This window comes from Mytilus galloprovincialis, chromosome 1 (assembly GCF_965363235.1).
Source record: "Mytilus galloprovincialis chromosome 1, xbMytGall1.hap1.1, whole genome shotgun sequence".
Lineage (NCBI taxonomy): Eukaryota > Metazoa > Mollusca > Bivalvia > Mytilida > Mytilidae > Mytilus > Mytilus galloprovincialis.
Window position 1 is genome coordinate 113,244,561 of NC_134838.1, and position 27,556 is coordinate 113,272,116.

The 27,556-nt window shown below is 31.7% G+C and overlaps 1 long non-coding RNA gene across 1 annotated transcript in view; it reads right to left on the minus strand.

Annotated features, from left to right (window-relative positions):
* LOC143055429 (uncharacterized) overlaps positions 1 to 21,616 on the minus strand; it is a 55,635-nt gene extending 34,019 nt beyond the window's left edge. Inside the window, exon 1 of the long non-coding RNA XR_012972038.1 lies at positions 21,398 to 21,616. This is a non-coding gene — a long non-coding RNA (uncharacterized LOC143055429). The remainder of the gene's footprint in view (positions 1 to 21,397) is intronic.
* Positions 21,617 to 27,556: the final 5,940 nt, after the last annotated feature.

Below are 27,556 nucleotides of genomic sequence, written 5' to 3' on the forward strand. Positions count from 1 at the left end.
AATATAGATTAATCCTCTAAACAAACTTTTCATAAATATTTAGATTTTCATCGTGAATGCGTTAAAGTACATTTCTCAGCTAGGTCGATGTTCATGTGTTTATAGTGACCTCTCATATATCCATAATACTGTTATTTCTTTTTATAAACAAACACTTACCAGCAATTACGTTAATTTGGTTCACCTCCGGGTTTCCTAAGATTTGTTTTATTCTAACGTTTCTCTACTTTAGGGAATACATGGCAGATCTTTTATAAATTTAATGATATCGTTGACCTTTTGAAAGCTTCTCATCCAAGTGCCCGAAACTAAAGAGTTTACGTATCTTAGTTATTAATATACAAGTACGCTTGAAACAATGCTAGTTAATGAGGGTTTTATTTATTTTCGTTGGTACCAATTTTCGTGGATTGAGAAAAATTGCATCGATTTTTAATTGCGTGTTTTTTAGAAGTCTGCATAAAATAAGATAGAAAATTGGTAGTTTTTTGAACAGTTGATTTAGTGTATCACCTGTACCAACGAAATCCACAAAAAGTAGTATCAAACGAATAGTAATGAATCCACAGTTTTTCTTTAACTAGTTATGGCGATTTCACTATCAAAGGTGTGGTGCTTGTTTAAATACAACACTATGATGACACAAGTTGATTGATCCTACAAAAAATCTCAGTTTTTAAACTATGAACTAGTGATATTTAAATAGTGCTATTTCCACCTGCAAAAACCTACTAAGGTATATTAGCCATTTAACCGCTCAAGATCTTGTAATTTTCATCGTTTGGAACTTATTCTTTGGCCCTAAGGAATCATGTAATGGGTAATATATGTTGAGCAGAATATTATTAAATATCTTTCAACACACTTGTTCGAACTCGTTTAGAGTCCATTCAGTTCGGGTTATTTTTCATCTCATTTTGAAAATTGCCGGGAATTTTTAGTATAACAGTAAGTAAACTACGTGTTTTTTTTCACTTTTTCCTTTGTTTTATATTCTTTTAATGAAAATGATGCTATTTGTGTAACCTACATAAGGATAGACTAAGGTTGTTTATTTGATTTTTTAAATTTTTTTTGAAGGGACATACATTACCTGGTATAATCTGGCGAAGCCATGCAGCCTTTAAAGTATCCTAATTGTTTTCTCATGAATAAGAAATTTTGTCGTATGAACGTAAATGAGGCATTCTCCAAATAACACGCCATCTATTTCCTCTTTTTATTGGTACATTTATCTTAATGTTTTAGAATATATCGCTCAATCAACTCATGTAATGTATTGGCATATTATTCATGATCACTTCTTTTAAACGTTAATACATCATCTTCAAAACCACAGTCTTATCAAGATATGACAAAATATTTGTTGGAAATCACATATTCCATCAATAAATCACGCTTCGTAACAAACCGTCACTCGATGAAAGCACTGCATCAAACATGATATTGCTTATAGTTAACTATTTTATAAAACACCTCACTTTATGTTTTGCAATTTAACAATTTTAACTGTGCACCATAAACAAAACAAAAACCAATATGACTGAATCTGCAAATGTATTTAAATGGTTTCGTGCATCAGTCATTAAGCAAAGAGCTGGATGTTTTCATTAATTGAATTAAAGACATTTTATTTTATGTTACAGATTTAGAATTTGAAATTTTAACTTCAAAATCACTGGCATTGACACGTTTTTATTTGCCTACTCACATTACTTGAATCGAGTAAATTGAATTTAATTGAAATTATGATATATTTCTCTTATAAAAAAAATCATTAAGGTGTTCGGATGTCGCAGATTATACACGGATGTGAAATTGAAGAACAATTTAGTCTATAACTACCCTCGTGTATTCTAGAAGGAAGATATTTCAAGTCTTTAAAAGAAAAGAAAAAATGTTATCAAAGGTAATTTAAAATCATCATTGGAAAAGAATGGAGGCAAATTGGTTGTCGTATTTTTTAAAGATATAGAAATTGAATGCCACGGAATAATCAATTTAATTAAATTCATTCAAATAGCTTTTTGAACTTTAAAAGTTAATGAAAAGTCCTTTTATCAATAGAAATCTCTACCTTTGACTCTAAAATTGCTTCAATTGGCTCTCTCTGAACACGAAGCACAACTAAAAACAATGGGATTCTTTTATGCGAAAGAACTACCTTTTGATGCATAACTTAAATCTTCAAACTTTGCGATTTTCTAGGAAAGGTAAAAAGCAGATAAAAGAATAACAATAAGTGATCAAAGATAGGACATAGAGAATATTTGGCACTGAGTGAGTAGTACTACTTGCATATGATTTTTTTATTTAAGTATGCCCTAGTCAATTGTCATATGATTCAACTATAATGATTGGTAAGATGCAGAGACGATTTTTAATCATACAAATACCATGTATCTGTTACTGCATATAGTATTTCTCTGGGTAAAGTGCCACAAGTTTCTGTAGGGCATCAAAAGGAAAAACGAAAAGTGCTTCTCTGTGTATTTGTCTGTACAATTCTGTAAATCTCGAGTAATGTGACGTTATGTATTGTCTAGCCATAGTTTACTCTTTTCCCCATACCGTTTCACAATTTCGAGATCTGCCACATATTTGGAGCAAACAAAAAACTGCCATAAAATACGATTTGACTTATGGCGTTTGTGATGTCATATTTGCCATAAAATTGAAATCTGACATAGATCAAGAACCCACCATAGATTTTATCTCTTCATATATATCATCAGTTCATAACATATCGATACCAGAAGAAAACACAGCATCAAATAAAATATTGCTTATTGGATAAATTCTTTATAAATAATTCAACTTTATGTTCTAACCTTTTACCGTTTTAGATGTGCACCCAAATTGAAAAACAAATCTAATGTATCAGCAAATATATATTTATGGTTTTCCGGAGCAGTCAATAAGCCGTTAAAAGGGCATCTGCGTTCGCATTACTAAGAACAGTAATTGAAAGAAAACATTTTATTTTGTTTCTTGTTTAGGATTTTTCTTTATCCAAAATTACATGCGTTGAAATGTTTTTATTTTCCTACACATATTACTTTGAATCTAATAAATTGATTTTAGTTGCAAATATTATGAATTTCTTTTGTGAAGATGCATTAAGTGGTCCGGATGACGCAGAAAACACAAGAATGTCAAATTAAAGAATAATTCAATATTTATATGGTATTCAAAGGGTAGATATTTAAATTTTCAAAATAACACCAAATGTGATTTTAAGCTATAATAGGGAAAGAACGGAGACCAATTTATTAAGGTTTACTGACTACGAACTGGTAAAAATAAGAGACAGAGATTAGGGCAAACCGATAAAAAGTCCCAAAACCAACTATTTATAATCTTCAAAAATAAGTTTGAAAATCAAAGTCCTACTTTTCTTAATATATCATGCAACTATCTAAAGAATCGTAGCCCTAATACTGTAAATTTTAATGAAAGGACCTCCTTATTACAATTTCAAACGTGAAATGTTATATTCTGGGACGGCTTTGAATCTTTATCCGAACAATGAACTCGAAAAAAAATCACTGTTTTTGCATCATTTATGATGGTCATACCATTAACATCCAATACTTCCTTCAAAATAATCTATAAACTTTAAAATCGGTATGATATTAACCTGTTGTTACAATTCTGTGGGTTAAAAAGTACAGGAAATACAAATTTTCTCAAAACATTGAGTCAAAGGAATGAAATCGATGAATCAATTATAAATGTAGATTCCAATTTTAAATATACTATAAATGAAAGAAATATTTTCATACGTCAATGAAACAGCAACCAAAGAACGAAATAAACAAATATCATCTAGGAGTCAATATGCAGTTTTCAAAAATATACAATGGTCTAATACAAAATGTAAAGGTGAAAATTCAGTCAATAGGTGTTGTGAATATACAATATAAAAACTATTAAAGTTTGACATATGACACAAGATAACGTCTGAGTATCTAACGGCGGGTAAGGCTATTTTTATTTAGATGTTATTACCCAACTATAAAATTTCAAATAGTAGAGTAAAAAAAAGGTATACAAATGAGCATACAATAAAATTAAGATCTTTTTTTAAAATAACGTTATATGAGTATTAATAAGGTTTCCTTCAAATAATAATCCGGTAAAGGTTAACAAAAAACAACACAGCACAATCTACATAAAGTAAACGCACGTTAACGGCACGTTCACATATTTCGTAAATTAACTTCAATTTTGGCGTTAACTGTAATTACGTTACCGTGGTCAAGATAGACTGTGTTCAGGTCCAGTTCTTATTTTATGACCTGTTTATAATAAATATCAAGAAGTTTGGTCCAAGACATGGTAAGCATGAAATTCAATCTTTCCATTTACTAGTAAAGAAATGAAAAGATGAGGTATGATTGCCAGTGAGACAACTCTTCGCCAGAAAATGTGTAATTTGAAGACCATCTGATTTCTTGTAACGATTACTTGAAATACTGGGAAATGCATTTTGTGCACATTCTAACTATCTCAGTAAATAGTGTTGTAAATAACCATTAATATTACTCTTATAAAACAACAAAAAAGGGTAAATGTGTGTTTACTGTTTATTGATGGTCATAAGTCATAATGGAATAATAAAGTAAATATTCACGTGCTTGAGATCAACGATATTATAAACTAGATAATTGCTGCTGTTCTCGTTACTTATAATCTACTTTTATTTGGCTTCTGTTTATTCATTATCTATTAGTAAACAACTATTCCCTGTTTGGCGTGATTATGAACTTTCGAAAACAAACTAATGGTTTGATTCAAAGATACAAATTATTCTGATAGGCGTAAATATTTGTCAAATCGTGGGCTAGTGAATAAGATTCAACAATAATGATTGTAAAGATATCAAGAAGAAATTTTAATAAAAGAAAGTGACATGAATGTAAATAAGCTACATTTTAAAGTAAAAAAAGAACTAAAAACACAGATAGATGCACTTCCTTGCAGTTTCAACTTTGATTAGATAAGTCTGACTGAAAATAGCTTGACTCATTTGCTTAAATTATGAAAACCCCGAATACTATGAATATAATCTTTTGTCAACGACATGGTCTTATTTGGATGTTAATGATGTACACAAAATGTACAACTTAACAAAACTAATTGACTTTATTTTGTTCAAACGTAAACGATTCTGATTGACAACCGTATGTCTTTAGATAAACACTTAATTGATGATTTCTCTTTTTCAATAAAACCTATTTGACATTGAATCGTTTTGACTGGTAAATAGTTTGAACGACGTGAAACGCATTACAGTAAAGAATAAAAGAACTTCTTATTTCGAATAAGTTGAAATAATCTAATCGTTCATTATCCGGAAAGATGAGTTTGCCTACAGAATTAATCCACTTGCATCATTATTCTTATCAGAGAGTTGAAACAAAGTTTTCTGTCATGGAAAAAGATAGATTTCTTCTTTGCAGTTTTTTGTCATTTGCTCTATTTGTTCGGACTGATTGTTTAGCTGTATGCGATTGAACTGATTAAGACATAATTGCCAGACAACATATGAAACAAAAAAAGGAATTGTAAAGCTTAAATACAAAGATCATATACAGAAAGAACTAATAATAATTGAACAATTAAAGCCAAATTTTCATTTACTGAGTAGTTATCCCTTTTTGTCAGCAAAGAATACAACAATTATACGACTTTGCTCAGTTTGTTCGTTAATGGATTAACAACAGATTGAAAATTGTTTTTAACTCTTTTACATTAAGGGTGATACACTAAAATCACTTAAATGAAGTTTGTATTTGTTGATCAAATAGGGTTTGCCCTTGTTATAATGGCCTTTTGTTTAAAACATATTTTGTTACTAGTACTAGATACTTACGGTAACTGAAAGTTACAAAGTGCAATGTTGTGCCATACTAAAAATAAAAAAAAAACAGTACTGCTGGATATTTTTAAAAACGGGAAGTCTATAAAAATCGACAAAATAAAACATTATAAATCAAGATGGGTCAAAGGGTGTTTTAACTGGCTAAACATTCTACTTGTATAACTATGTGATTTATTTATGTTTATTTTAACATCAAATTTTATTTCATTGTGTATTTTGTTTTCTTGGCCCATTTTTGGGGGTTTATCTCACTTTACAGAAATGTAAATGAACTTATAAGTTTTGGTTCGATGTCCCAAAATTTCCCCTATCGACATGTTATTACCTGTGTTCATCTAGCTTAGTTATATAAGCTTTAGAGTAACATCATTGTTGCATATGAATAAGAATATTTGGCGAATGAACGTAAATAAGGCATCATCCTAAGCACACCCTCTATTTCTTTTTTATAGGTACAATTATCATAAAGTCTTAGAAATAAATCGCTCCATCAAATCAAGCAATGTATTGGCATATTAATTTTGCTAACTTTCAAATGTTAATACATCATCATCAAAACGACAGTCTTATCACGATATTACAAATTACTCGTTTGAAAATGTATATATCATGAAGTAATCACACGTCATAGCACACTGTCACCTGAAGAAAGCACTGTATCATTCATTTTATTGCTTATTGGTTAGCTACTTTATAAATTATTTAACTTCATGATTTGCCCTTAAAACTTTCAACTGTACAAACTAAACAAAAACAACCAACATGAATGCATCTGCAAATATATATTTATGGATTTCCGAATCAGTCAATTAACATTTAAAAGGTCATCGGCTTTCTCATTAATAAAATGAAAAACACTATATTTTATGTTTCTCTTTTTGGATTTTACTTTATTCAAAATCACTTGCGTTGAAAGATATTCAATTTGCCTAACCATATTACTTTGAATCGAGTTTACTGATTTTAATTGAACATATAATGAATTGCTTTTGTAAATGTGCTATATGTGGTCCTGGTGACGCAGAAAATATAACCATATAATTTGAATTACTATTTATCATTTAGTGCTTCAGTGTTTTCATAAGGTAGATATTTAAAGTTTTAGAATAAGATATAATGTACAAAGTCGAAAGTAAATTGAACAAAATGGACACTTACTGACTGTAATATTCCTGACTACTAACTGGTATACTACAAAGAGATAACTAGATTTGTTGATATTTTAATTCAGAAAGCACTGCGAACTTTAAGAGTAAAACAATATTGACCCTCACATTTGTTTCCTATCAATAAATTCATCATAGAAACCAGGATTTAATTTTGTAATTACGCAAGACGCGCGTTTCTTTTACAAAAGACTCATCAGTGACTCTCGAATTCAAAAAAGTTAAACAGGTCAAACAAAGTACGAAGTTGAAGAGCATTGAGGACCAAAGTTCCTAAAATTTGTGCCAAATACAGCTAAGGTAATCTATTCCTGAGATAGAAAAGCCTTAGTATTTAAAAAAAATCTTAAGTTTTGTTAACAGTCAACTTAGCCTAATGCATCCTCCTTTTAAACTTTTATCGATAGTCCTAGAACCAGACTCTAAAAACTACTACAAAGTAAACCATTTTAAAATATGATGATGTCTGTTTATTGTTGTATATTGAATGACATAATTAGCAATGAAATTCCTAATCGTATTCTTAAAATACAAAAACAATTGAAAGTTAAAGAGGTTAAAAGAAACCCCTTCCTCGATATTTTTCAAATTTGAACTAATTTCAATGTATAAAGAATTATCAGTGTGTTCCATTGGGTAGTGGCAGCATTTCAGAAAAACCGTTAAAGTTTTATTGACTATGCTACTTGATATTACCTGTCAATTTTATTTGATCTATACGGTTTTTTACTGTTTAAAATTCAAAATTATACATTCAGCAATCATTGTTACGGAAGAAGACAAAAATTATAGACACTTTCTGCGGTTTACATTTTGTAATGCATTATTTATGTTTTTGCTGTGGGTTCTTGCGTTAGCTTGTACTGCACTTCCGTCCCGATGTATTGTCTTTTTTGCAGAATTTTTAAAATTGTCGTGTAAGCGGGAGGTTTGGTTAGCCATAAAACCAGCTTTAATTCATTTTTTCTTAAAATCTCCTGTACCTAGTCAGGAATCTGTGAGTTGTTATTTACCATGCTGGCGTTTGCTTTTGTTGTACTTCAGTGTTTCTGTTCTTTCGTTGTTTTCCTCTTATAGTTGATGTGTTACCCTTGGTTTAAGTTTGTGACCCGGATTTGTTTTTGCTAAATCGAATTATGACTATTTGACAGCGATATACAACTGTTGCCTTTATTTAAACTTCAAACACGAGATAGATAGTGCCGATCAATCTGAATTTTTGTCATTCTGGAAATCAATATCCAGTTGTAAAAACCTTTTGGAATTTAAATATAGGAACTTTCCAACCATTAAATTGATAAAATTCTAAGGTTTATAGCAAACTTTTTTCTGAATGAATTCAAATTAAATTTGGACTAAACTTCGTGTGGATATCTAATATTACAATATAATATTTCTGAAATATTCAAAAACAGTTTCAAATCATCCTAGGGCATATTAAGTTTCGATTCATAGACATGTGTATCTTATTTTATACCATGACAGTTAATTAATCGATTACATATTGTTTATTACAAATCACAGTCATTATGTTTACTCCGATTAAAACAAACTCTTTAAATACTTATTAAAGGTACCAGGATTATAATTTAATACACCAGACGCGCGTTTCGTCGACATAAGAAGTTAGAAAAAACCTTTTTCATTGAACTTCAGACAATGTAATCTTCGTTTGAGTGAGGTTGTGAACTATTGGTCAATTATGGTGTCGCCAAGCCTAAACTGTGAGAAAAACATAACCTTTAGGCTTCAAATGTAATTATAAGATATCCTCATTGTAAAAGTGAAATTTTATATTCTTGAACGGCTTTGAACCTTTATCCGAACGAAGAATTCAAAGAAAATTCAATTATTTTACAAACTATTATCTAGGAGCATTCAATACTTCCTTGAGTATACTCTATTTCTAATACTGATCTCATCGTTCCATTCTGTAGGTAAGAAGAAACAGGGACATTTATCTTTTCTAGAAACAATAAAGCAAAGGATTGAACTCGATGAATCAATTAGAAATGTGTATTTCATGTTTAAATGCAATATGAATAAAAGGAAATATTTTGTATACATAAAAATGAAGATGTTGCATGGTTGGCCATGGGATAACTCTCCAGATGAGACCAAACGACACAGGAATTAACAGCTATAGGTTGGTAGGACCTTCAACAATGAGCAAAGGCCATACCATATAATCAACTATAAATGGTCCCGAAATCACAAATGTAAAACAATCCAAACTAAAACAAATACCGGCCTAATTAATGTACAAAAAATGAACGAAAAACAAATATGTTATACAACAACAAACGACAACCACTGAATTTCAGGCACCTGACTTGGGACAGGCACATGCATACACAATATGGCAGGGTTACACATGTTATACGTCCAATTGTTATATAAATTTATATATTACCCGGGAATACGCTAGGTTTTTTTATATGTCATTATCCTTCTATGAACACGGTTCTAGCAAAAAGTACACATTCGAGCACATAATGAAATATCAGATCTAAAAAAACTAATTGTCTTTAAAAATTCTTCAGTTTTCCTTACTGACAAAATTCTATAAATCTGAATCCGATAACACAGTTGTGTTTTTCAGTGTAAAGTATACTTAGCACATGCTATACTAGAGGCTCTCATGAGCCTGTATCGCTCACCTGACTCTACTTGGATTTTTTTTTTGAAATCATATAAAAACAGATAAAATTTGGCTACAAAGTAAAAACACTTGACCAGCACCATTTAAAAGAAAGGACTATTCATGCTATGTTTGATTTCATTCAATTCCGTGGTTCTCTAGAAGAAGACTTTTGTATGCATTTCCCATAGGGTCCTATGTTAAATTAATCCCCCCGCTGGCGGCCATCTTGGATAATGGATCAGCTAGAAAGTAACAACACTTGGTCAGCACCCCAAAAGGAACAATTATGCCATGTTTGGTTTAATTCCATTCAGTGGTTCTCTAGAAGAAGTCATATGCATGCATTTCCCATAGGGTCCTATGTTCAACTAAGTCCCCCACTAGCAGCCATTTTGGATGATGGATCGGAAACAAAGTAACAGCACTTGGTCAATACCTCATAAGGAACATTCATGTCATGTTTGGTTTAATTCCATTCAGTGGTTCTCTAGAAGAAGTCATATGCATGCATTTCCCATAGGGTCCTATGTTAAACTAAGTCCCCCACTAGCAGCCATTTTGGATGATGGATCGGAAACAAAGTAACAGCACTTGGTCAATACCTCATAAGGAACATTCATGTCATGTTTGGTTTAATTCCATTCAGTGGTTTTCTAGAAGAAGTCATATGCATGCATTTCCCATAGGGTCCTATGTTAAACTAAGTCCCCCACTAGCAGCCATTTTGGATGATGGATCGGAAACAAAGTAACAGCACTTGGTCAATACCTCATAAGGAACATTCATGTCATGTTTGGTTTAATTCCATTCAGTGGTTCTCTAGAAGAAGTCATTTGCATGCATTTCCCATAGGGTCCTATGTTAAATTAAGTCCCCCACTGGCAGCCATCTTGGATGATGGATCAGCTACAAAGTAACAGCACTAGGTCAGCACCTCAAAAGGAACATTTATGCCATGTTTGGTTTCATTCCATTTAGTGGTTCTCTAAAAGAAGTCATTTGTATAAATTTACCATAGGGTCCTATGTTCAACTAAGTCCCCCCGCTGGCGGCCATCTTGGATGATGGATCAGCTACAAAGAAACAACACTTGGTCAGCACCTCATAAGGAACATTCATGCTATATTTGGTTTCATTCCATTTAGTGGTTCTCTAAAAGAAGTCATTTGTATGAATTTCCCATGGATCCTATGTTAACCTAAGTCCCCCACTGGCGGCCATATTGGATGATGGATCGGCTACAAAGTAACAACACTTGGTCACCACCTCATAAGGAACATTCATGTCATGTTTGGTTTAATTCCATTCAGTGGTTCTTCAAAAGAAGTCATTTGCATGCATTTCCCATAGGGTCCTATGTTAAACTAAGTCCCCCACTTGCGGCCATCTTGGATGATGGATCGGCTACAATGTAACAACTCTTGGTCAATACCTCATAAGGAACATTCATGCCATGTTTGGTTTCATTCCATTCAGTGGTTCTCTAGAAGAAGTCATTTGTATGCATTTCCCTTAGGGTCCTATATTAAACTAAGTCCCCCGCTGGCGGCCATCTTGGATGATGGATCGGCTACAAAGTAACAACGATTGGTCAGCACATCATAAGGAACATTTATGTCATGTTTGGTTTCATTCCATTCAGTGGTTCTCTAGAAGAAGTTCAAAATGTAAAAAGTTAACGACGACGACGACGACGGACGACGACGACAAACGACAGATGACGGACGCCAAGTGATGAGAAAAGCTCACTTGGCCCTTCGGGCCAGGTGAGCTAATAACAGACTTGTGTAGCTCTTAATAATGATATGTTTATAATAAATCATCACTGCAGTTCGGTTGAAGTCGGTTTCTTTTAAAAGCCTATTGAATGTATGAAATAAAACTAATCTTTAAACAAACTGCTTTTTGTTCTAGCTGTCTCTCAGATTTCGAAACTTTATTAAAAGAAACGCAAATGAACTAAAATCGTTACGACAGTATGTTCTTTGCTAAAGAAGTCTGCCTAGCGTTTTTATTAAAAACATTGAAAATTTGAACGTGTGATCTTTGCTTTCTGCTTTGGGTAACTTTTAGTGAATATTAGTTATTTAGATTAGAAAAATCAAAGTGAAAGTCACACACTACTTTACTTATAAAACATATTAAAAAAACAAATAAATCTCATGTGTCCGAAGCGCTTTTCTGGATTTAACTTCACCATGAACGCTCAAAGTCGAATATTGAAAGCCGTTGATGTATAAAACCGACAAATTTAAGAGATATATGACGAAAAACAACTTTAAAAAGTTACAATAATATCATATAAAAAAGATGTGGTATGATTGCCAATGAGACAACTCTCAACAAGAGACCAAAATGACAATTAAAAATTTGAAAACAATAAACAATTATAGATCACTGTACGGCCTTCAACATTCTGAAAAGCTCATACCGCATAGTCAGCTATAAAAGGCCACAAAATGACAATTTATTACAATTAAAACGAGAAAACTAACGGCCTTATTTAGGTACAAAAAATGAATGAACAAAAAACATGAAACACATAAACAAAAGACAACCACTGATTTATAGGCTCCTGACTTGGGACAGGCACATACAAACATAATTTGGCGGGGTTCAACATGTTAGCGGGATCCCTACCCTCCCCTAACCTGGGACAGTGGTATAACAGTGCAACATAAGAACAAACTATAAAAATCAGTTAAAAAAGGCTAAACTCATCATATGGACAAAAATACAAGTGAACATGTTTTTTCTTTGGTTTTCTTTGTGTTTCTTTTACGCACCTTTTAAGAAAATATATATTAAAGACATGGCTATTTAACAGGAGTGATTTCTTTTGTCTAGTCATATTCATGTTTAAGAGACAACTAGCTACGGTGTGATATCTTATGTTTAATATTATTTATTGCAACGAGACTACTATCTAAGAAGTGATTTCTTATATTTAGTATTTTTAATGGCAATGAGACAACTACCAAAGTAGAATTTTTTCATGTTTAGTCTTATTTTTATAGATTGAAACTCGTAAGATATCTTAAAAATCTATAACCAAATTGAAACACAAAAACAAATCAAACAGAACCCTCATCAGTTTAATCTTACGTAATATATTATACCAGTGATTTTAACGTGACATATACATAACTATTAAGGAGTTGTAAGGGATTTACCATGCAGGTGTGTGAAAATATTCACGTATACCCCCATTTGTACCGATAACTGTCCATTAAGAAAAACAAAACTTATATGTTGCTTAACTGACCACTGTCCCAGGTTAGGGGAGGGTTGGGATCCCGCTTATACATGTTTAACCCCGCCACATTATTTATGTATGTGCCTGTCCCAAGTCAGGAGCCTGTAATTTAGTGGTTGTCGTTTGTTTATGTGTTACATATTTGTTTTTCGTTCATTTTTTTACATAATTATCAAAAGTACCAGGATTATAATTTTATACGCCAGACGCGCGTTTCGTCTACATAAGACTCATCAGTGACGCTCAGATCAAAATAGTTAAAAAGCCAAACAAATACAAAGTTGAAGAGCATTGAGGACCCAAAATTCCCAAAAGTTGTGCCAAATACGGCTAAGGTAATCTACTCCTGGGGTAAGAAAATCCTTAGTTTTACGAAAAATTCTATAAGGCCGTTAGTTTTCTCGTTTGAATTGTTTTACATTATCTTATCGGGGCCTTTTATAGCTCACTATGCGGTATGGACTTTGCTCATTGTTGAAGGCCGTACGGTGACCTATAGTTGTTAATGTCTGTATTATTTTGATCTTTTGTTGATAGTTGTCTCATTGGCAATCATACCACATCTTCTTTTTTTAAAATTTGAACATAATAACTGGAAAGACCAATATAAACTAAATTTCACATTTTGCTTGTCTACGTTAAAACTGTGAATTTAAAAGTTATACATTGCAGGAAGTATGCTATTTTACTGAAAACTTTAATCAATTACATTTCGTTTTATTTCAATTAGGAGTTGATACCTCATTACATGACAGCACGCGATCCCTGATAATTTATCTATAGGGAACCATCTTATGGGCACTCCTTTTTACATCGATTTAAATTGAGGTTTTAATTGAAATATTTTTTTTAATTAATGATATTGACTATAGTAATTCTCCATCGGTAGTCATTTGATGAAATATTGATAAAATGGTTTTCATAAGACCAATATCCACTTTGACGATATGAATGCAAAGAAACTGACCGATGCAGATGTCGTACCAATAACTTCGGTTTACATAGAAAGTTTTAGGTGTAAAATAGATTGATTGCATAATTTTGTATTAAATAAACAATTACACAATACTGCCGACCAGCATAAATTCAAATAGGCCATATTGTAACTGAAGACCTTCATTTGGTTTACAATACTTTTTTTTTTAAATTATGTCATTGTGGACATTTGACAAGATAATCGTAAGTTAACTTGGTATAATTACATTTAACGCAGTATTCCAGCCATCACAACTCATAAAAAAGTCAGATGAATCCATTTATTTTCAATTTATTGTAAAACCAAATCCTTATTTAAACGAATATGTTAACAAATTAGGATATAAAAAGATTAAAACCCTAACTCCCGAATTGACATTTCTCCGACCTTGTTGTCAAGAGTGTTGAAACACTCTTGGTATGCCGCATGCGAAAATGCTTGTTGGATAGGTAATTGTAATCAGTGTATACTAGTGTGTTTTATGTACTGCAAAAGATTATCAGATCTTATGCTGGACTTGAATGTCCCTCTGTTTTCTTTCGCTCCTCTTCTACATCAGAAATATACGTAATTGTTGCTGTTTTTAATTTTTGATGGCTCAGATTGAAGGTACTCGTGGAAATGGTTCAGACAACACGTGTTTTTCGTCTTCAGTTTATCATAGTAATTTAATTTTAATGATATCTTCAATCTCCCATCTTATTGCGTTCACATATCTTTATTGTAACGTTTCGCATGTTCATGTTCACATTGTATATATTGAATTTCATACACAGGAGTGTTCCCTTGACATGAAGAAAACGACTGAACATAACAGCCGAAGTTTTAGGTTGTTAATAATATTGAATAATTTACCTTTAACTTGTTTGTCATTGGCTATTGATAACAGTGATTTTACGCTCACTCAGTCTGTTAGAGGCCTTATAGTGGGAATTTCAGTAGAATAAAAGAGTAACGTACATGCAGGTGCACAAGAAAAAAACAAAGAAAGTTTCAATATTTACCATTTAAATCAACATACAAGGTTTAGTCCGCTGCTAGTTATTCGTATTATCTGATTTAAGCGTTTAGAACCTTTGGCGACCCCTAAGTTTAAATGTCTATACCGCGTACTACTATTAGAGCCTAGACCGTTTAGACTATTATCTTCTTTCAGTTTCAAAAAAATTTTTTTCTTGTGTTTGCTTGGGGCGGGTTTTTCTCCCTAGTTTTAGAAACACTATTACCATCTTAATACATTTTGCATGTTATACAAAATATCTTTTTGCAGTACTTGTTTTTTTTTCTTATATTGGTTGTGCTGATAAGAATTTCACCATTCAAATAGCTTTGAAGATTGTTGAATAATAACTATTATGGGTTCGTGTTGTTTAATCTTTAGTTTTCTATGTTGAGTCATGTGTGATGTTTTTTGTTTGTCTTTTTCACTTTTAGCCATGGCGTTGTTAGTTTGTTTTAGATTAATGAGTTTGACTGTCCCTTTGGTATCTTTCGTCCCTCTTTTAGAAAGGTCTATAACGGCACGCATTCAATGCTCTTCAGCTTTTACTTGTTTGGCTTTATAACTATTTTGATATGAGTGTCACTGATGAGTCTTATGTAGACGAAACGCGCGTCTGGCGTACTAAATTATAATCCTGGTACTTTTGATAACTACTTCATCTAAAGCACTGGAAATAAAACTTCCTTCATTATTTAATTTGGTATTTTTATTTGGTTTATAAAATAATAAATCGTTTTCATACAAAAATTTGATTAAATGCACGAATGTACAGCTGAAAAATGTTTCCTTAGAAACACTGAATGATTGTATAATTAACAAATAAAAATCAAAACCCAGTTCAGGAACTTAATTGTATGCACCGAAATGTTTCACCCAAATACTTCTGGCTAGATAACTACCATCAAGCTTACTAATGAAATGCATTGATTTCAAAAGACTTTTGCTAAATACATTTTACCTAACATATCGATCTTGAAAGCCTGAAAACGTTACATTCAGTGGCAAGTGAGTGGAACAAATGAATTCTTATAGATCACAATTATATGAATGTGAAATAAGAAATACTAGACAATAAGTATGAAATTATTAGGATGCGAAAGTCTTGCTCAGGTTAAACAGTAAACTTAATAGTTAAAAAACATTAGGATATATGGTATGAGAATGATTTTAACAATGAGCTATAAATGATAAAAATACAATTTGAAACAGAAAGTAGTAATTTCAAGATTAGCATATAAATAAATTCATCATAGACACCAGGACTAAATTTAGTATTTTACGCCAGACGCGTGTTTCGTCTACAAAAGACTTATCAGTGACGCTCGAATCCAAAAAAGTTAAAAAGGCCAAATAAAGTACGAAGTTGAAGAGCATAGACAACCACAATTCCTAAAAGTTTTGCCAAATACAGCTAAGGTAATCTATGCCTGAGGTAGAAAAGCCTTAGTATTTCAAAAAATTCAAAAATTTGTAAACAGTAAATTTATCAATATAACCATATCAATGACAATTCATGTCAGCACAAAAAGTGCTGACTATTGGGCTTGTGATACCCTCGGGGAAATAAATCTCTACCAGCAGTGGCATCGACCCAGTGGTTGTAAATAAACTCATCATAGATACCAAGACTAAATTTAGTATATACGCCAGACGCGCGTTTCGTCTACAAAAGACTCATCAGTGACGCTCGAATCCAAAAAAGTTAAAAAGGCCAAATAAAGTACGAAGTTGAAGAGCATAGAGAACCAAAATTCCTAAAAGTTTTGCCAAATACAGCTAAGGTAATCTATGCCTGAGGTAGAAAGGCCTTAGTATTTCAAAAAACTCAAAAATGTTTAGACAGTAAATTTATAAATATAACCATATCAATGACAATTCATATCAGCACATAAAAGGATGTACTGAAATGTGCACCTTGCATTATAATATAAGAGATATTCAAACTCAAAAGTTAAAGAGAAACTAAACACGCCAATGCAAAAACCGAAAAACGACATATAAAAAGACATATAACAGGCTCTAAAACTAAAGACTGAGATAGACGAACGTCACCTGGTGCTCCGGAATTGTAGGCAGACCCTGTTCAACATGAGTCACCCGTTGAGTTGCTCATGTAAGCACACATTTGGTGAAAAGTTTGCTATCACATCAACGAAAAGCGGACGGGAGTATGCAATAACATCCACTTCAACACTTCAAACCAGCTTCCTTGTTATCAGCAACCCTCTATCTCAATGATACTTCATTCATGCCAAATCAATATATCGATGAAAATTTACTCGGACATAAACAAATTCACCTATCAGTGAAATAGTTCTTAGTTTAAAACAAATTTTAATTTCGGAGCATCCATGGTATTTGACAATATATCATGCAAAAGCATTGTAATGATTTTTTTCTCATTCTGTTTTTTGTTTCTTGTTCTGTTTTTCATTCGTTTTATATCTGATTCAGTTATTTATTAATAAATCACATATGTTAAAATAATTAGTTTCTAATACAATGCGAAGTAAGCCTCAAATCTATGTCCGGCCTCAAATCTATGTCCTTTCACCAAATCTATGTCCTTTTTAATATTGCGTCATAGACGTTCCAAATCTATGTCCTGTATTGTCTCACATCTATGTCCTTTATTTACTCAAATCTATTGCCATTTTTGGCTCAAATCTATGTCCTTTCATTGACGTAAAACATAAAAAAACGACATCAAGTAAACAATGAAAAGTTAACAATTACAGGTGTAAGTACGGCCTTTAAATAAAGGCAACAGTAGTATACCGCTGTTCAAACTCATAAATCCATTGACAAAAAACAAAATCGGGGTAACAAACTAAAACTGAGGAGAACAACGACACAACACTACAATGTAACACACACAGAAACGGACCAAGCATCAGACAAAATCCCACGAGAATAACAAATATAACATCAAAATCAAATACATGAATTAGGGATAGACAAGTACCGTGACACGTCTTATCGCAATGTTAACACGGAGCATTAACTCACACCGAACAAACATTGAACAAGTGGTTTATATGACAAAAGCAAGGTTAACATTTTATCTATTAATACACATGGTTTAAAATTGCTTTATATTTTGTTTTTTTAAACTGGAGGAAAATCTGTTATGAATAGTGGACGGATGGAATATTTTCAAATACGTCAACTAGAGATTTATCCTCTTGAAATGTTTTCTGACAATTATCGGGATCGCTTTACTTACTCCTACTTTTTGGGAATATTTATAATTCAAAACAAATCCAGCCATGAACAAAGGGACTGCTGTGTTTACATCTGGTTTCTGGAGAGAATGAATGTGCCGAAACATAAAGAATGATTCTTTTCGGGGAAAGATTTTTGTTATTAAAGACATAATTACAAGTTTTACATTTGAACTAATAGATATCAGCTAAGACCAAACAATTGATATATGCTTTATTGTGATTTACAAATATTTTAATTAAAGATATAGAGCACGTAACTTTTATTTTTGGCAATTCAGAATGATTTTATTGCTATTTAATGTAACATATGATAGATAAAGTGGTATGAATGTCAATTGAACAGCAATATGAAAGAATTTAGAGACAATTGAAGTACGCTGAATTTGCATACAAATAGTCATTCTTTACTGTCTTTTTAGTGAAAAAAGTATGTGAAGTTTTATTATTGAAGACGGCATACAATAATAACACACACATGTAAAGATTTTAACTACAAACATATAGAAATTACTTAATAAAACAAAAATCATACAAGACGGTACTTGTTGCAATATTTTAAATCTGGGACTTTCTTAGTCCCTGTTTAAATACAAGCGAAATAATCTAGCTAGATTTACTTATACTTGAGCTCTTGTACACACAGGGAGAACACATACCAATAAATTAATATTGAACTATGGGAAATGACTTAATAAAAAAAAACCTATAAGGCCGAAATTATTAGACGGGCATAAATTTGCGCATGGCTGAAAAATAGTTAAAACATTACACAGTTTTAAAGCCTTATCTTTTATAACGGACATAGATTTGAAAAAAACGTCACGTTTATAAATCGGCCACAGATTTGAGGCCAAATTGTTTTTTAAGGACATCGATTTGTGAATGATGTCATGATAAAAAATCGGCAACAGATTTGAGGCCAAATAATTTTTTATTGTCATAGATTAGCGATTGACGTCACGATGGGGCATAGATTTGAGAAACGGACACAGATTTGAGGTCGTACACAGATCTGAGGTTTACAAATATATCGATGAAAATTTACTCGGACATATACAAATTCACCTATCAGTGAAATAGTTTTGATTTTAAAACAAATTTTAATTTCGGAGCATCCATGGTATTTGACAATATATCATGCAAAAGCATTGTAATGATTTTTTTCTCATTCTGTTTTGTTTCTTGTTCTGTTTTTTATTCGTTTTATATCTGATTGGGTTATTTAGCCTCTATTTTACGTTTTGATTTTTTTTGGTTATATGTGCGTTTCATGTGAATCTAAATTGGCCCTCATACATTGAATAGTATGACACATTTTGGAGCATAAACGGAAATCTGGCACATATAATAGATCAGTAGAACGACAAACTTATTAGTTTAAGTATAAATTTGACTTATTTTTGCGAAATCAGTTTACTTTATGATGAAATATATCCCACAGACTAAGTAGACGAATATCTTATTCTAATTACTAAATACATGATAGGTAACCAGCTATTAAGAAATAGCTTTTAACGAAAACAAAGTTCTAAAGCATAAAAATATTCATTGATGTAAATCATAATTATACCGATTTAAACAGGAATGTAATCATTTTCTTATAATCTGAACGTATGTTTTCTGTTTTTCCCTTGGTTTTGGTTTGTGACCCAGATATGCATTTTCTCAATCTAATCGTGACTTTTGAACACAAGTATACTACTGTTGCCTTTATTCCTAATCTGAACGTATGAAGCAATACTCCAAATTTAAATTCTTTGAATTATGATATTTCATTTCAAGTTCTCTTGTGATAAATGGCATTCACATTGACATTGGCGAAAATGTCATGCTTGGCGAAATCACATAGTACGTGTGGAATGGGAGATGTTTAACGAACTTCACTATCCATTAGGGTATCACACAGACTGTCATATGGTAGACCATTTTATCAAATACAAAAACGTTTTCTTTATAAGATTGTGTGGAAGTGTAGTGTACAGGGTAGAAAAATCATAACTGTCAACAGAATTGTAAGGACCATTGAAAGCATGTATTTTATCTAAAACCTCTAAAGAGTTTTTAACACTCCAAAAATAATAAATACCATTATTTTCATAAGCTTTATCACAAAAGTTAATAACCAGTTCTTTGATATTAGTAAGGGAGGTAGTTAGAAGCACTGATAGTTAAGTAGTAGAACACTTACTCGAAGCGGAGATGAAACGGAATTTAAATGTTTTTTTTTGTGTAATTTCGGTAACCAGTACATGGTAGGGATTTTTAAATGTTCGAAAGATGCTTTAAGCTGGGTAGTGGCAGTGGTATGCTTGTTAACGATTTGACACTCTGTGGTGCGCACTGACCTGAATGTAGAGGAATTGATAATTTCGTTTTGAAGAACTTCCGTGTAGTATATGCGTCACACCACCACTACATTATTGACTGCCTTGTATGCCGGTACGAATACAAACCGATTTGCAAGTACCTTGAGTTAGTTTTTTATTCTAGAAATGGGAATATCATGGTTTCTATTATTAATTTCAGAATTGTTTTCTAAATGAGATATTCGAATATTAACAGTATTCATAATTTTATTCAAATAACTGTCTAAAGATTTTTTATCAGATTTTTCACGTTTGCACCAATTTTTACAGTAGGCAGACAGAGCGTCTTTAATGACCTGACGACACTGTTTCCAATCTATTGTAGACGGAGAACACATTGTTCAGTTTTTCATTGATCATTTAATTATTAAATTGTTGATAGCTAAAATATGTGCAGGATTTAACGCGCAAAAATAACACTTCAAAGATATGCAGCTATCTTATTTGTTTCTCGTGTGACTGTAACATTGTTAACGTGATACCTTTATTCATACTTTGATGATCGTATTGGTATCACATTTATGTTTTGATACAATAATTAAGAATATTGTGAACATTTAAAAATTGTATACAATGCCTGTACAAAGTCAGGAGTATGACAGTTGTTGTCTATTCGTTTGATGTGTTCTATCATTTGATGTTGCCATTTGATTATAATTTATGTTTTTAATTTTCCCCGGAGTTCAGTATTTTTGTGATTTTCATTTTTTTATTGTACTACTGGTATATTTTGTTTAAAAGGCTTAGGAATTCACGCAGGAGTAAAACAGCACAAGATGTTTTTTAAATGCAAGCACGTGCAAAAAAGTACATAACACCTTTTTTCATCAGTATCACATTTAGTTATTCTAAATTAATAAATTAAAATTTACCTGAATAAGAAAATTTAGCATTGACATCCAAACTATTATTTCAGCTTTCTGTACACTTCTATAATATGAGCAGTCTGACCGGCAAACAGTCACAACAGATTCAGTTAACCACAAATTAATTAGTTTAGTCAGAGTTCATATTAGCATCAATAAAGAGAAAGATTTTCACAATAATTAACAACCGTACGCACAGTTCAGCTGAAACATCAGGTCTGATTAATTGTTTCTGATAAATCGAAGTTTTATAGAAACTGTACATGATGATTTTATACAAGCAAACCAAACTTCTTTAAAGTGTTATTGGCTTTTGGTATCATAGGTATTGGATATAATGGTTCAAAGGTTGTTTCAATAAGCTACAAATGCAATTGTATAATGTTTTGAATCATGATTTTTGTAGTAACATAATTGGCTTGAAATAATATGAAATAAACTTTTAATAACAAAAGCAAGTTAGATTTATCTAAAACTTGATTTGAAAAATGAGAAGAATTAACTGTTGAACTATAGGGACCAAAATGAGTTAGTAGACAAATTGTTATTCTTTCGTTTTTGCTAATGTGCTATGTCTATATGCCTTTTTGATTTTCTTTGTTGACATATTTGTTTGTTTTTATATTGATTAAGATCATAACGCAATGCTGACTGCTGTACACGGATATTTGAAATGTATTTAACTACTATCAGACTTGGGGTCATTTACATTGGAATGTAATTAATCAAATTACACATTACATTGCAAAAATGATCAATTACACTAATAAACATTACACAGTTTTGAAATGGAATTAATTTAATTACAATTACTTTACGAAAGTTATTAGTAAAATTACACATTACATGTTGTAATACTTTTTTAAACAATGTATAATTTTATAAAGCATATGTAAAATATTAGTGTTGAAGATCGTACCTTGACCAATATGGTTTACTTCATAATTTGTGACTCGGATGGATAGTTGTCTTATTGACACTCATACCACATCTCCCTATATCTATGTAAGTGTTGCATTTGATCGTCATTTGCAGTTTCTAAGGGTTTATAATTTAGTCTGCATCTCTCTGGTCTGAACACTTTGCCATCAATTTTAAATAGTCTTTCGACAGAAGCTGATGTGGCAGGTATTGCAAGATCATAAAAAGTGTTGACAGAAGTGGTAATTTGTTCCCATTTAACTTGCCAATACTTTAAGAGAATTTTGACATCTCAGAATTGATGTTCTTAAATAAAAACATAAAATAAATTAAAACACTATAAATAAATTAAAAATGTCTCTATCCTTTTTTTACTTTACAAATATTAAAAAGTATGCTTGTCACAATATCGAATACGATTTTTAGTACAAACAATGTTCAATGTCTAAACATTAGCATTTGTGTATACTTATTTGACAAAATTTGACAAAATGCTCTTTTCAATGTAATTAATTAAATTACCATTACAAGGAATTAAAAAAACATGCTCAATTACATGTTACTTTCAAATACATGTAAAATTGTTATGCATTACACTTAATTACCATTACATTTTCAATGACCCCATTCCTGAGTTTTGTGTCTGTTTGTTTTGTTCACATATTGCTGTCAATATAATGGAATTTTATGCGACTATCATACAAGACTTTGTGAGAAGACAATGATTTATTCTATGTCAAAAATGTATCGTTTGTTATCCATTTGTTTTATGTGTTTAACTTTTGATTTTGCCATTTTATTAGGGACTTTCATTTTGAATTTTCCTCGTAATTCGGAATTTTTGTTATTTTCCTTTTTTTTTATTTCGATAGATAATTGCAAATTTTGCAATTAAATCGTTTTCAACATTAATGTATAAAGTTGACTTATTTTTTGATTTCATTACTGTATTGTTAGACTATTTGCGACTCAAATGACACCAGATTTCATCAACTAATCGACCGTGCCTCTGTGAGTAAACGAATTCATCAAAAATATGGCGTTTCCTCATTGGAGTGTCATACATCAGTTTTATAAATAATACTTTCGATGTACTCAAAAGATTGATTGTTGACGTCGTTATGCAACAATCGCCATACATTTCAGGATAAATGTGTTTTTCTTTTTAAAGCTATAAATTACGGATTCATTTATCATCTATCTAAATATGAAATTTATTGTCAATAAAAACAGTTGAAGCATTGAAAGATTTCTCTTTGAGAATCTATTTACACAACGTACATCATCTCCCCTGGTTAATGGTTTTAAAATCTATATGAACACTGTTTTCCTTATTAAGATATGTCTTACTTGTATAATGGAACTAAAACTAAAAGAAGTATTGAAACAGAACACTAAAACATTTAAAACAAAAGAAAAGGTTGAACCCAGCCGTATATTACTTTAGCCGTACTTTGCACAACTTTTTTTTAACTTTTTTTATACGCCCGTCAAAATTTTTACGGGACGTATTATGGTATACAAATGTTCGGTGTCCGTTCGTCTGTTTGTGCGTCTGTCTGTCCGTCTGTCTGTCCGGCGTGAACATGTCGCACTGTAACTTGAGAATGAATTATCCAAATTTCATGAACTTAATACAGTTGTTTCTTATAATGGTCAAATGATCTGTATACTTTTTGGTGAAAATAAGATTTAAACTTTTTGAGTTACGGCACTTTGTAACTAAAACAGGGGTGCGTTTTTTCACATGTCGCACCGTATCTCAAAAACGATTCTTGATTATTGCTTCAAACTTTACACATTTCTTAAATTTTATGTTTGCCTTAATTTTTCACCATAATCTATAACATTTGAAATAATTGATTTCTTAAATCGTACTACTAGTTTTATATCTACAATGAAGGGATAAAAGTAATTTTTCACAAAATAATATAATTTGCGTTAATTTGCCAGACCCTGTAGTTGCTTTCAAATAAAATTATATTGGCCTAAACAACATTATTAATATTGCAAATATAGATAGCAAGATGTGCAATGAGTATCAATGAAACAACTCTCCATCCAAATCACAATGTGTAAAAGGTAAACAGTAACAGTTCGAAGGACGAACTTCAACACGGAGCCTTGACTTTCTACGAATAGCAAACTCTATATTCTCAACAAATAAGGACCCGAAAACAGTTCATACAGGAAAACCAACGATCTTATCAATTAAAAAAAAACAGAAACACTTAAGAACCACACAAACAAAAGACAACCACTGAACAATAAGCTAGCCGATTTCATTCTATGTAGTATCCCCAAACAAAAAATCAAGTAACATTGTTGCTTTTTCTCTTATATTTTCCATTCATACTAACTTCTGAGATCGAAAACTGCAGTAAAAATAAAAAAAGTTCAAACTTTTTTAAGTACAAATGTATGTAAAACTATCATATTAACGAATTTAATGATGTGTGAAAATAAACAAATCAATGAGAAACTAAAACTGAATATCTGCTACTATAATTGTTCTCACAGAAAAGGAGAAAAACAACATGTTTCCCTGTGCAATTAAATACTAATTAGACATGAGAAACTAATTAATTGTTCTCAATTAAGACAGCATATGAAAAACGTTACCATCTTAACTCTTCGATATGCTGACCTTAGATGCCGTCTGTGCCGGAAGTCGTTACATTGATTGTACGCACCTGCAACCTAAATAGAAGAGGTACCTGTTGATTTAAAAGATACAAACCCTTGTTCTGTCAAGTTTTATTTAAACAAAACTCGAAAAAACCAAGTGAAAAAAGAAACGATGCAGCAGTTACGATAGTTCTTACATTTGACGTATGCTTAAACATTTTAGAAGTTGATTTATGGCTTTATACAAATAGCATCACCCCCGCTATTTTGAAATGATGTTTATTGATTGTCCTACATAGATCCCTCCCTTTGTGGGGATTATTAATTTACCTCATACTTTTTGCACAAAAATATTTTAGGGAAAATCAAACTTATAAGTTGAATTACTACATCTTGGTTAGAGGAAAACATACAGTTAGCCATTTAACTATTTCGAAAAATAAATCAAGACAAAGATAATTGAAACCTGAGTAGTCAACTCTCCTAATATTGTTTTTATTGGTGCAACAATTGATTTATTTTATGAAAAATTAAAACATAACTAAAGGTATATCACTATATATATATATGAAAACTCATTATCACACTTCCTGCCTATGCTGTTTATGTAAATTATTGCATTGCACAAGGTCATGTATTTCTCAGACTGTTTATTACCTCTTTATACTAAATACATTGGATTTGTACTGATTAATACTTTTGTTAGATATCATGATTTATTTATTAGTTGTAATTGGTTTAAAAGAGGGACCAAAGATTCCAGAGTAAGAGTCAAACTCATAGATAGAAAATATACTGACGACACCATGGCTAATTATAAAAAGACAAACAGACAAATAATAGTACAGACGACAAAACATAGAAAACTACAAACTAAACAGCACGAACCGCACCAAAATCTGGGGGTGATCTCAGGTGCTCCGGAAGGGTAAGCAGATCCTGCTACAGATGTGGCACCCGTTGTGCTGCTTATTTTATTACAAATCCGGTAAATAGTCTAATTCGGTAGGTCACATTTGTGAAAAGGGACGGGTATTGTAGTTAAACTGGTTTTCAGTAAATATGTCGGTGCTTTGTTCATTTCTATAGTTTTATGTTAGTTGTTTTTGTGCATAGTATCGACTTTTTTAGTAACGAAAATTGCTTCTGATGATTACATTTTAAATGCTCTTCAACCTTGTACTTGTTTGGGTTTATTAATATTTTTGATTTGAGCGTCACGGATGAGTCTTATGTAGACGAAACGCGCGTCTGGCGTACTGAATTATAATCCTGGTACCTTTGATAACTATTTACACCACTGGGTCGATGCCACTGCTGGTGGACGTTTCGTCCCCGAGGGTATCACTAGCCCAGTAGTCAACACTTCGGTGTTGACATGAATATCAATAATGTGGTCATTTTTATAAATTTCCTGTATGCAAAACTTTGAATTTTTTGAAAAACTAAGGATTTTCTTATCCCAGGCATAGATTACCTTAGCCGTATTTGGCACAACTTTTTGGAATTTTGGATCCTCAAATGCTCTTCAACCTTGTACTTGTTTGGGTTTATTAATATTTTTGATTTGAGCGTCACTGATGAGTCTTATGTAGACGAAACGCGCGTCTGGCGTACTGAATTATAATCCTGGTACCTTTGATAACTATTTACACCCCTGGGTCGATGCCACTGCTGGTGGACGTTTCGTCCCCGAGGGTATCACTAGCCCAGTAGTCAACACTTCGGTGTTGACATAATATCAATAATGTGGTCATTTTTATAAATTTCCTGTATGCAAGACTTTGAATTTTTTGAAAAACTAAGGATTTTCTTATCCCAGGCATAGATTACCTTAGCCGTATTTGGCACAACTTTTTGGAATTTTGGATCCTCAAATGCTCTTCAACCTTGTACTTGTTTGGGTTTATTAATATTTTTGATTTGAGCGTCACTGATGAGTCTTATGTAGACGAAACGCGCGTCTGGCGTACTGAATTATAATCCTGGTACCTTTGATAACTATTCCTATGTTGTACTATTACACCATTATACACTGCCTTCTCTATAATATGTTTAACCACGCCATATTTTTTTATGTCGGGGAATTTTTATAAGCGACAACAACTGTCATATTCCTGACTTGGTAAATGCATTTTCTTTTTAGAAAATAGTGGTTTAAACCTTGTTTTGTAGCTAGCTACACCTCTCACTTTTATGACCGTCGTGTAAAATTCCATTAAAATGACAATGATGTATAAACAAAGTAAACAGACACAATAGGTAAAAATGTCAAAAATAGGGGTACATCACTTTAGTTCTATATTTTCCAGGAACTGTCCAGACCTAGCATTGTTATGAAAACAGTTACAAGGTATTGCATGAGTGCATTATCTCATGGACATTCACCAATTATCCATATTTTCCAATTTTGAGAAATGACAAACGTTCTATCAAAAAATGTATTCCCTTTTATCCAAAAATGGAAATTTTCACGTATTTATTACATAATTTTGATGACGTGCTTGTCTGGTAAACCAAATCATTATATTAAAAATCACTATTTACATTGTCGAATTTGCTTTATGTACACATTTGTTACTCTTCATATTTTTCGTATGAGTTGAATTGTGGGAT